We start from the raw sequence: 12,990 nt of genomic DNA, 5'->3' as shown, positions 1-12,990 counted from the left end.
TCCATCGGGACATAAATCTCTTCCAACTCCTCAACCGTCTCCACGGAGTACACGAGATTGAAAAGGTTGTGGATGGTATCCCATATAAACTTGATCGCGAGTATACTATTGGTAGCCATCAGAGTTTTTCTCTATTGTCGAAGATGGCTGAATGGTTGCATATGATGAATAATTAAACTTGATTTGGGTTATAGTATTTGGGCCTAGTTATTTCTAATTGTAGTTTGGGCTTTTAGTATTTTGGGCCTATTTTAGTTGTCATCTTTCTAGAATACTCTTGATGTGTGTAGAGAGAGTCTTTAGGTGTAAGAAATTCTAGAATAATCTTGTATTTTCCTAAGGTGTCATTAATTAGGAAAATTCTCTAAAAAATGTTGTATCTAGAGAATTCCACTTAATCCTACATTTTGGGATCAAGCCAAATAAAAAGTTCTCCTTTCTACAAAGAAATTCTCTATCTCTCTACTTTATACCCAAGCCTCCAAATTTCCAAACTTCTTCCCTAAACACCAAAAATACTTAAACACTCTCCACATACCCAAAACTTCCTTCCAACAAAGTGGTATCAGAGCTATAAGATCCTCCTAAAGATGGTGAATACTGGTGTTCCCTTCCAAGTCTCTATGCTCACAAAGAGCAACTACGACAACTGGAGTCTTAGAATGGTGGCTCTCCTTGGTGCACACGACGTGTGAGAGATAGTTGAGAAATGCCACACTGACCCGGAGAATGAAGGTAGTCTATTTCAAACTCAAAAGGATAGTTTGAGAGACTCAAGGAAGAGAGACAAGAAGGCTCTCTGTCTCATCTATCAAGAGTTAGATGAAAACACGTTTGAGAAGGTCTCGGGAGCAAAGTCGGCCAAAGAAGCTTGGGAGAAGCTTCGAACTTCATACAAGGGAGCAGATCAAGTCAAGAAGGTACGTCTTCAAACTTTAAGAGGAGAGTTTGAAGCCTTGCATATGCGAGAAGGTGAACTCGTCTCTGATTACTTCTCAAGAGTTTTGACGGTTACCAATAACCTCAAAAGAAACGGTGAGAAGTTAGACGATGTGAGAATCATGGAAAAGGTTCGTAGATCCATGGATTCAAAGTTCGAGCATATCGTCACTGTCATCGAAGAGACAAAGGACTTGGAGGCCATGACAATGGAGCAACTCCTCGGGTTGCTCCAAGCTTATGAAGAAAAGAAAAAGAAGAAGGAGGATATCGTGGAGCAAGCACTGAAGACATGAGTCGATTCGACAAATGAAGATCGAGGTGGAAGCCAACAAAGGAGAGGTGGCAGCTGAGGACGAGAACGTGGGCGAGGTTGGAGGCCCAATGACGACACCAACAACCAAATAGGAGAAAGCTCGTCAAGAGGTCGTGGGAGAGGAGCCACAAAACCAAGGTACCACAAGTCACAGATCAAATAATACAACTGCGAGAAGTTTGGGCATTATGCTTCCGAATGTAGAGCTCCGCGCAACAATAGAGTTAAGAGAAGGCCAACTACGTTGAAGAAAGAAATCAAGAAGACGCGACGTTGTTGACTCACAAGGACAATGAAAGGGATGGAGATACACAATGGTATCTCGATAGTGGCGTGAGCAATCACATGTGCAGGCAAAGAAGCATGCTCAAGAGCAAGAGACTACCAAAGGAGTTATGGGCGGAAGCAGTCACGTATGCGATTTATCTCTCAAACCGGTCCCCGACAAGAAGTGTTTTGGGAAAAACACCACAAGAAGCATGGAGTGGAAGGAAACCTGGAATCTCTCATCTAAGAGTTTTTGGAAACATAGCTCAGATGCTTGAGAGAGCGAAAAAGTCCGGTTCTTCCGATCTCAAAAGATTTGGATCCCCAGAATGTATGCGGCTTCTCTGTTGTCAATGGTGCCCACAAGAAGAGTAGTAGTGTCTATTTATGAACATTTGATGTCATATAGTCTTATGAAGACTCTTGCTTGTAATTGCCTATTCATTCATTAATAAAGTTGAAACGTTCATTCAATCTTCCTTGTCTGAAGCTTTATGATAAAACCATAGTCTTTTAGTCCATAAACAAACTTAACAACTTACGAAGAGACAAATGTAGATTTGCATGAACAAACTCTTCGTAGTTTGCTTAAAACGATATATTCGCAATCTTAGGGTCAAAGGACTATTGACCTCAGTATGATTGTTAGAAGAATCTATGATGTCTGGTTATGAGGCATTGAGAGTTAGGAACTCTATAGTTCTTCTAGGTATCTTCCGAAGGTACTGAATTGACCAGTGCACTTCTAGAGACAAGATAAGAACAAACCATTTAACCTCTTATGTCTCGAAGTCACTATGTATGAATTGCATCATGCTTACCTTAATCCTGAAATGAGACATGCCATTTCACACCTTAGTATTCTCATTTGAGAAAGTCAGAGTTCGGACTCACTATGTCATTCCGAACAGGGCCTATTGGTGAAATACTAAGTTGTGAGTATGTCATGAGTAACTTTGTGAAGTTCTCATAGATATGGAATTCATGTACAAGATTGCTGAAATGCAATGTATGTCACCTCATGCTTTGTTCCTTGGAGTGTGAATAAATGAACTGGCCAGTGTCCAAATTGAGTCCTGACTCTCTTGGATGAAACAATGTGACTTGTTAGCTCCTCGTCAATACATTGTTTCTAACTTATTCACAAGCGACAAAGGAGTTGAGGAAATAACAGCTAGAAGGGTAAAATGGTAATTTAGTAAATCCCGACTAGCTGATGACATTCATGAAGGGTAGCATAGATAATATTCAGTGGATCCGCTCATTATAATTAGGTCGAATTCTTGAGTAGAAAACAAATTCATTTGAACCGAGAGATTTTCAGTGTCAGCTCTTTAGTGGAGTCAGCTGGCATTAAGCTAAACTTGGAAAAGGTTTGTGAACTTTTGAGTCCAAGTGTTTAGCTAAAGCTTTGTTCATTTGGGTCCATGAGGTCACTATCACGAATCACATCGATAGGAATAGTTAAACTGGAAGCTAAGTCAAAACAAGAACGAAAATAGTTAAAAGGGTATTTTTGTCTTTTGAGACATAAGGATGAAATGGATGTCAATAAATTTTGACAAGTTCATTTGATGACTTAATGTCACTCGGCCATAATATGATTAATTGGGCCTTGTGAATTAATTTCATTTCATAAGAATTTTATTGAAAATTCTTAATGGGCCTTTTTCATGTTGTCATGAACAAAATGGAAAAGCTTCTAGAAGCCCTTTCTAGATGGTGTAGGCGCCCATATTACCCAAGAGGAAAGAGAGTTTATTTTGTGCATAAATGTATTAAGATACTTGCCAAAAGAAAAAGAGGAAACAAATTTCCCCTAAGGGGAAGCATGGTAGGCGCCCAAAAGGATCAAGAGAGAAGCAAATAAAAGAGGAAACAAATCCAAGGACTTACTTGCTTAGTCTTGGCCGTGTGACTCTTTGAAGGAAAAGGGAAATTGGCTCATGAATATGTGATATTCTATAGAAGAGGAAACTACCTTATTGAAGGTGAGACCTCTCCTATAAATAGGAGCCTCATTCCTCACTTTTCATTCATGCAAAGTTTTAGAGATTGAGAGCTTCTCTCTCTAGACTTGGCCGCCCCTTCCTCTCTCTCTCTCTAGTTTATATTTTCGATTTTTCTTGTCTTGGCACCTAGGTCCTCACTCGACCTAGTGTTTAGCTCTGCGACTTCGAGACTCGTTCTTAAGTCGTAGTGTTTAAAAGTGCCCACTCACTGATTCCTTCTTTTCGAGTGATTTAGTGATAGAAACTTTCGTGGTTGCTCGAGGTGCCGAGGAAAGAAAGAGAGACGTGCTGCGAGGGGAGACGAGCGTTGCAACTTTCCAAAAGCTTCTACAAGGTTCAAGCTTCAAGAAAGGTTAGTAACTTTAATAGCTCATATTAGTTTTTATTTACATGCACATGCTCTTGTCTAGGTTAGTAAAAACTAGTTTTACTTAAAAAGAAAATTTTTAAAATTCCGCCGCTTAACGAAGCGTTAAACTTTTTCTTAAACCATAGATCGATTCCAACAAATGGTATCAGAGCTATGGTCAAAGGAATGCATGTGCATGTTTTTAAATTATGAGCTTGAAAATCGTTTTCGAAAGTTTACTAATTTTGTGACAAGTTAGAATTGTAATCTTAGTTTTTTTTAATTTATTGCTCATGCCTTTAAATTAAAAACCATGTTGATTTTCTATAAGTTTGGGATGATGCTAAAACACATTAGAATCAGTTCTAAAAGTTTTTAATTTTTTATATTGAAAAACGTGTTTTAAAGGTTTGAGAATTTTCGAGTAAATTTTGTGACTAGTTTTTTTTTTTCTTGCTAGTTTCGTTTATTTACTTGAATCGTTTTATGCATGTTGTTATTTCTTTTATTCTATGTTATTACCCTGCTAATAAAACACAAATAAAAGCTTTAAACAACTTCATAAAACGTTCCGTTACACTCGATTCTTTTTCGCACCTAAAAGGACAAAGCTTTAATTTATTTCTTTTTCTTCGAGCTGGAATGTAAACCCGCATTAAAAGCGGCATAACTCTCTGCTCAGAAATCGAAATTTAATGATTCTTGAATCAAATTAAAGCTCTGTCTGTCCTCTGTCCAATGCCACCGGTTTCGGCTCAAAAGGACATCGGAGCCGCCAGTTATGGCGATTTTACTCCAAGGTGCGCGGCTGTCTGAAACTCCAGTTTTTTAGAAATCCGGATTTTCAAACCCCACTACCATGAGTTATAGAACTCCAATGATAAAACTTTCTTGAGCAAAAATGTTTTTCATATGATTATAAACATGATGTGTAAGATTAAAATGTTTTGATTTTTGAAAGTTTAATTGAAATTGAATTTTTACAAAACTAGTTTGAATTTTGAAAAACCGTTTTCACTTTCAAACTTGAAAATATTTTGTCATCCAAATCAAATAAGTTTTCAAAATGTTTTCAAAACTATATCTATATCACATATGTTCAAAATCTATATGCTCTTGAAAATTTGAGTGGGAGGTCTCCTTGTAGACAAGCCGAAAAATAAAAAGATGTGTAATCTCAAACTTTCAAGTGTTCGAGTGAGTTGAAGTTCACACTTCCCTCACGCACTTTCCCGAAATAGAAAATAGGAAAAGATCGAGTATGTCCCTTGTGCCTTTATGCACTAATACTGCTCTGAACATGTCGATCTAGGATTCTCTTCTAGTTGTCCGCTCTGTCGCTCTCTAACTAGGAAATCTGTTTCCGAACTTAAAAGAGTCGATGAACCATCTCCAAAAACTAAGTGGGAGGGTTATACTCGTTGTTTGTAACCCGCGATCCCCAACACTAATGAAAGATGCAATAACGTGGGACTAAGAGCCGCTCTTGCGACCCTCACTTAAATGTGAGTACTCCAAGGCGTTATTGCTTCGATCATTGCTCAATGAGCTACGTCCGAGAGTGATGCAATGATGGCAAGGCCTCCCCTTGGGGGATTGTTTTTCAAAGCTGATCTTTTGGACTAAGTGGTTGGTTGCACACTTAGGCTCAATCCCTAGTATCCTTCCTTAAGGCTCTGCGAAAGGATGTGAGTGATCAAACCAATTTACAAGGTGGCTAGTCAAAATTGATGTATTGACATCTTGGCTATGCATTAATGATGAGTCATTTACTTATGAAAGGAGACTCGTTGCGGCCTTCCCTCGAAGGAGTAAAGTGTCATTTCGTTCATAACACCTTTGGATTTTACAAAAGTCTTAATGAAACTTAAATCCTAAACCAAAGACTAATCATAAACTTGTTTCAACTTATATAGGCAATATGTCTCTCAACCATCTCTCAATCTTTCTTTCCTCGATCAAACTCGAAAACGAAAACTACGTAGATTCGAAACGTAACCTCGACATAATACCTACCGTTAACAAGCACAAATGGGTACTCACCACCTCGTGTCCTCCTCTGACGAATGCTGATTCAACTCAAGAGGACAATGACGCCTTAGCGGCCTGGCTTCGATCCGATGAGATTGTGAGGTGCTATATCTTGGCATCTATGAACAATGTGCTGAAAAGGCAACATCGTGACATCGAGACTGCCGCTGACATGCTCTACAATCTCCTTGAGATGTTTGGAGGGCAAAGGCGTCAAACAAGGCTACAAGCAGTCCGACAGTTTATGAACTGTCATATGCAGGCTAGGACTCCTGTTAGGGACCATATGATGCTGATCATTGGTTACCTAAATGAAATGGAAATCCTAGGATCTGAGATTGATGGGAAGAATATCATAGATATGATCTTAGAAACTCTCCCCGCATCTCTTGATAGCTCCAAACTGAACTACTCCATTACAAAGCTAAAGTACACTGTTACCGAGCTTATGAAGGAGCTTCACACTGCTGTAGGTCTCCATAAGAGAAAGAGGAATCAAGGAGAGGCACATGCTACTGAGCAAAAAGCCTCCGCCTCTGGAACTAAGAAGAGACCTCACAAGGCCGATAAAACGAACTGTCCTGCCTATCTCAAAGCAAAGGAACATAGTATTGTACTAGTTACCGAATCATGCTTAGTAGCTGATAATGTATCAACGTGGATTCTTGACTCCGCTGCTACTAACCATATTTGTTGTTCCTTGAATGGTTTCAAGAAAACCAAAAGCTTAGAGGAAGGCGAGTTCTGTTTCAAATGGGGTGATGGGAGCCTGGTGTCTGCGAAGGATGTGGGATCCGTGACATTGTCTTTTGAAGACCACACTATAAACTTGAATAATGTTTATTTTGTTCCTACCTTTGGTAAGAACTTAATATCCGTTGCTCGTCTTCTTGAGCAAGATTATTGTTTAAAGTTTATTAAGAATGGAATTCGTATTTCGTTTCCTGATAATTCTTTTGTCACTGATGCATGTATGAAGAATGCTCTTTTCTACATCTATCCCACTAAACCTTGTCTTTTAGACACCGAAATAGATAATGATCTAATTAGGGAGCCAAAGAGGATCAAACTTTCTGAATCCTCCGATCTAACAAAATCAACATACCTCTGGCACTTAAGACTTGGTCATATCAGTCTAGATAGGATTAAGAGACTTGTGAGGGATGGTCCACTCCAAGCCTCTGCAATAGGTTCACTACCTACTTGTGAATCCTGCATAGAAGGAAAAATGACTAAGCGACCTTTCTCCGATAAGGGTCGAAGAGCCACTGAGTTGCTGGAACTAATACATTCTGATGTATGTGGTCCGCTCAACCAACAGGCACGTGGAGGATACGAATACTTCGTTACCTTCACTAATGATTACTCAAGATATGGGTTTGTCTATTTGCTTAAACACAAATCCGAGACCTTTAACGTATTTAAGGTCTTTAGGGCTTTAGTGGAAAAGCAAACTGGCAAAGTGATCAAAACCCTTCGATCTGATCGAGGTGGTGAGTATATGTCTGGAGAGTTCGATGACTTTCTTAAAGAAGAAGGTATCGCTTCTCAGCTTACCGCGCCTGGCACACCTCAACAAAACGGAGTGTCAGAGAGAAGAAACCGAACTCTTATGGAGATGGTTAGATCGATGATGAGTTACTCATCACTCCCGCTTTCCTTTTGGGGATATGCCCTCGAAACAGCCGCCTACATTCTGAACCAAGTTCCGTCCAAAACGGTTCCTGGTACTCCTTATGAACGATGGACTGGCCGTAAAGTGAATCTTGGCCGCATCCGAATTTGGGGTTGCCCTGCACACGTGCTGAGGCAAAAGACTAGCAAGTTGGCTAGTAGGTCAGAATTGTGCCTGTTTGTAGGATATCCGAAGGAAACCAAAGGTTTTACTTTCTATAGTCCCGAGGACGATAAGACTTTCGTTAGCACGAATGCTCATTTCCTTGAGGAGGACTTTATGAAGGATGCGAAACCTAGAAGCAAAATTGTGCTTGAAGAAAAGTTGGGTGAGGAAGCTTCTACCTCGTCTGTAAGATCTGTTCTTACCCCAACTGAAACACAACCTAACTCATCAGAATCTCGTCAAGTAGTACTTCGACGTAGTGGGAGGGCTACTCAAAAGCCTGACAGGTACATGTCTTATGGAGACTCTCTTGTAGCCGTCTCCGACATGGATGATCCTGTTTCCTATAGCCAAGCAATGACTTGTTCTGAATCAAACCTTTGGCTTGACGCCATGAAAGTTGAGATGCACTCGATGTATGTCAACAAAGTCTGGAAACTTGTAGACCTTCCTGAAGGGATTAAACCCGTAGGGTGTAAGTGGATATACAAGAAGAAAAGGGGTCCTGATGGGAACGTCGAGACGTTCAAAGCACGACTTGTGGCGAAGGGTTATACCCAACAAGAAGGGATTGACTATGAAGAAACCTTCTCGCCAGTCGCGATGCTTAAATCCATCCGCATACTCCTATCCATAGCTGCAGCTCTCGACTATGAGATCTGGCAAATGGATGTCAAGACAGCCTTTCTGAATGGCAATCTTGACGAGCGCATTTACATGGCTCAACCAGACGGTTTCGTGGATAAAGGTCAAGAGACCAAGGTTTGTGAGTTGCTTAAATCCATTTATGGACTAAAGCAAGCATCTAGGTCATGGAATATTAGATTCGATGAAACTGTAAAGAGCTTCGGCTTTGAACAGTCAATAGATGAGCCTTGTGTTTACAAGTTAATACACGAAGGGAAAGTTGTGTTTCTGGTACTATATGTCGATGATATACTACTCATTGGTAATGACGTGGGTAAGTTATCTGAGGTTAAGGTCTGGCTAGCAAAGCAATTCGATATGAAGGATCTAGGAGAAGCCGCGTACATTCTGGGAATCCAAATCTTTCGAGATAGGAAAAACCGGACCCTGTCGCTCTCTCAAGCATCTTATATTGATAAGGTGATGGATCGCTTCTCGATGCAAGACTGCAAGAGGGGTCAAACACCCTTTAGGCATGGAGTTTCACTCTCTAAGGACCAGTCTCCCAAGACTGCACAAGAGATTGAAGACATGAGGAAAATTCCTTACGCCTCTGCCGTAGGAAGCCTCATGTATACCATGCTTTGCACTAGACCTGACATCTGTTTCGCCGTTGGCGTAGTTAGCCGTTTCCAATCCAACCCTGGACCCGAGCACTGGATTGCTGTTAAGCATGTTCTTAAGTATCTTCGAAGAACTAGGAACTTGATGCTTACATACTCAGGTACTGACCTGACTATGACGGGATATACCGACTCCGATTTTCAAGCGGATAAGGATTCCAGGAAATCCACTTCGGGATCTGTGTTCATCCTTAATGGTGGAGCTGTTGTGTGGAGAAGTATTAAGCAATCTTGCATTGCTGACTCCACAATGGAAGCAGAATATGTGGCTGCTTGTGAAGCATCCAAAGAGGCTGTATGGCTTAAGAAATTCCTTAAGTATTTGGAAGTTGTTCCAAACGTCGACGAGCCCATGACCCTTTATTGTGATAATAGTGGGGCTGTCGCTAACTCAAAGGAACCTAGAAGCCATAAGCGCTCTAAGCATATTGAGAGGAAATACCATTTGATTCGAGAGATCGTGCAGCGCGGAGACGTGGAAGTGAAGTAGATCTCTGGAAGATCCATTCACCAAGGCCCTAGCGAACATGGTCTTCGACCAACTGCGAGAGGGATTAGGCATGTAGGACTACTCACATCTTCTTTGAGTCAAGTGGGAGTTTGTTGTCAATGGTGCCCACAAGAAGAGTAGTAGTGTCTATTTATGAACATTTGATGTCATATAGTCTTACGAAGACTCTTGCTTGTAATTGCCTATTCATTCATTAATAAAGTTGAAACGTTCATTCAATCTTCCTTGTCTGAAGCTTTATGATAAAACCATAGTCTTTTAGTCCATAAACAAACTTAACAACTTACGAAGAGACAAATGTAGATTTGCATGAACAAACTCTTCGTAGTTTGCTTAAAACGATATATTCGCAATCTTAGGGTCAAAGGACTATTGACCTCAGTATGATTGTTAGAAGAATCTATGATGTCTGGTTATGAGGCATTGAGAGTTAGGAACTCTATAGTTCTTCTAGGTATCTTCCGAAGGTACTGAATTGACCAGTGCACTTCTAGAGACAAGATAAGAACAAACCATTTAACCTCTTATGTCTCGAAGTCACTATGTATGAATTGCATCATGCTTACCTTAATCCTGAAATGAGACATGCCATTTCACACCTTAGTATTCTCATTTGAGAAAGTCAGAGTTCGGACTCACTATGTCATTCCGAACAGGGCCTATTGGTGAAATACTAAGTTGTGAGTATGTCATGAGTAACTTTGTGAAGTTCTCATAGATATGGAATTCATGTACAAGATTGCTGAAATGCAATGTATGTCACCTCATGCTTTGTTCCTTGGAGTGTGAATAAATGAACTGGCCAGTGTCCAAATTGAGTCCTGACTCTCTTGGATGAAACAATGTGACTTGTTAGCTCCTCGTCAATACATTGTTTCTAACTTATTCACAAGCGACAAAGGAGTTGAGGAAATAACAGCTAGAAGGGTAAAATGGTAATTTAGTAAATCCCGACTAGCTGATGACATTCATGAAGGGTAGCATAGATAATATTCAGTGGATCCGCTCATTATAATTAGGTCGAATTCTTGAGTAGAAAACAAATTCATTTGAACCGAGAGATTTTCAGTGTCAGCTCTTTAGTTGAGTCAGCTGGCATTAAGCTAAACTTGGAAAAGGTTTGTGAACTTTTGAGTCCAAGTGTTTAGCTAAAGCTTTGTTCATTTGGGTCCATGAGGTCACTATCACGAATCACATCGATAGGAATAGTTAAACTGGAAGCTAAGTCAAAACAAGAACGAAAATAGTTAAAAGGGTATTTTTGTCTTTTGAGACATAAGGATGAAATGGATGTCAATAAATTTTGACAAGTTCATTTGATGACTTAATGTCACTCGGCCATAATATGATTAATTGGGCCTTGTGAATTAATTTCATTTCATAAGAATTTTATTGAAAATTCTTAATGGGCCTTTTTCATGTTGTCATGAACAAAATGGAAAAGCTTCTAGAAGCCCTTTCTAGATGGTGTAGGCGCCCATATTACCCAAGAGGAAAGAGAGTTTATTTTGTGCATAAATGTATTAAGATACTTGCCAAAAGAAAAAGAGGAAACAAATTTCCCCTAAGGGGAAGCATGGTAGGCGCCCAAAAGGATCAAGAGAGAAGCAAATAAAAGAGGAAACAAATCCAAGGACTTACTTGCTTAGTCTTGGCCGTGTGACTCTTTGAAGGAAAAGGGAAATTGGCTCATGAATATGTGATATTCTATAGAAGAGGAAACTACCTTATTGAAGGTGAGACCTCTCCTATAAATAGGAGCCTCATTCCTCACTTTTCATTCATGCAAAGTTTTAGAGATTGAGAGCTTCTCTCTCTAGACTTGGCCGCCCCTTCCTCTCTCTCTCTCTAGTTTATATTTTCGATTTTTCTTGTCTTGGCACCTAGGTCCTCACTCGACCTAGTGTTTAGCTCTGCGACTTCGAGACTCGTTCTTAAGTCGTAGTGTTTAAAAGTGCCCACTCACTGATTCCTTCTTTTCGAGTGATTTAGTGATAGAAACTTTCGTGGTTGCTCGAGGTGCCGAGGAAAGAAAGAGAGACGTGCTGCGAGGGGAGACGAGCGTTGCAACTTTCCAAAAGCTTCTACAAGGTTCAAGCTTCAAGAAAGGTTAGTAACTTTAATAGCTCATATTAGTTTTTATTTACATGCACATGCTCTTGTCTAGGTTAGTAAAAACTAGTTTTACTTAAAAAGAAAATTTTTAAAATTCCGCCGCTTAACGAAGCGTTAAACTTTTTCTTAAACCCTAGATCGATTCCAACATTCTCCTAGATCCTTCATATCGAATTGCTTTGCTAGCCAGTTCTTAACCTCAGATAATTTACCCACATCATTACCTATGAGTAATATATCATTGACATATATTACCAGAAACACAACTTTGCCTTCGTGTATTAACTTGTAAACACATGGCTCATCTATTGAGTGCTCAAAACCGAAGCTCTTTACAGTTTCATCGAATCTAATATTCCATGACCTAGATGCTTGCTTTAATCCATAAATGGACTTAAGCAACTCACAAACCTTTTTATCTTGACCTTCTTCCATGAAACCGTCTGGTTGAGCCATATAAATGTGCTCGTCAAGATTGCCATTCAGGAAGGCAGTCTTAACATCCATTTGCCAGATCTCATAATCGAGAGCTGCAACTATGGATAGAAGTATGCGGATGGATTAAAGCATTGCGACTGGCGAGAAGGTTTCTTCATAGTCAATCCCTTCTTTTTGGGTATAACCCTTAGCCACTAGTAGTGCTTTGAACGTCCTGACGTTCCCATTCGGACCCCTTTTCTTCTTGTATATCCACTTACACCCTACGGATTTAATCCCTTCGGGAAGGTCTATAAGTTTCTAGACTTTGTTGACATACATCGAGTGCATTTCAACTTTCATGGCGTCAAACCAAAGGTTTGATTTAGAACCAGCCATTGCATGGCAGTACGAAGCAGGGTCATCCATGTCAGAGACGGCTACGAGAGTATCTCCGTAAGACATGTACCTGTCAAGCTTTGGAGTAGCCCTCCCACTACGTTGAAGTCCTACTTGACGAGGTTCTGATGAGTTAGGTTGTGTTTCAGTTGGGGTAAGAATAGTTCTTACAGATGAGGTAGAAGCATCCTCACCCAACTTTTCTTCAAGCACAATTTTGCTTCTAGGTTTTACATCCTTCATGAAGTCCTCCTCAAGGAAACGAGCGTTCTTGCTAACGAAAGTCTTGTCCTTCTTGGGACTATAGAATGTGAAACCTTTGGTTTCCTTTGGATATCCCACAAATAGGCATAATTCTGACCTACTAGCCAACTTGCTAGTCTTTTGCCTTAGCACATGTGCTGAGCAACCCCAAATTCGGATGTGGCCTAGATTTACTTTACGGCCAGTCCATCGTTCATAAGGAGTACCAGGAACCATTTTA

At 40.1% G+C, this 12,990-nt stretch overlaps 1 pseudogene; it reads left to right on the top strand.

Annotated features, from left to right (window-relative positions):
* Positions 1-590: 590 nt before the first annotated feature.
* LOC149390291 (uncharacterized) lies at positions 591-1,235 on the top strand (annotated as a pseudogene).
* Positions 1,236-12,990: the final 11,755 nt, after the last annotated feature.

Source organism: Urtica dioica, chromosome 7 (assembly GCF_054948205.1).
Source record: "Urtica dioica subsp. dioica isolate 48M chromosome 7, U.dioica_male_clone48M_v1_H2, whole genome shotgun sequence".
NCBI classification, from domain to species: Eukaryota; Viridiplantae; Streptophyta; class Magnoliopsida; order Rosales; family Urticaceae; genus Urtica; species Urtica dioica.
Note: the sequence above shows the minus strand (reverse complement) of the source record. Positions and strands in the feature narration are given on the sequence as shown.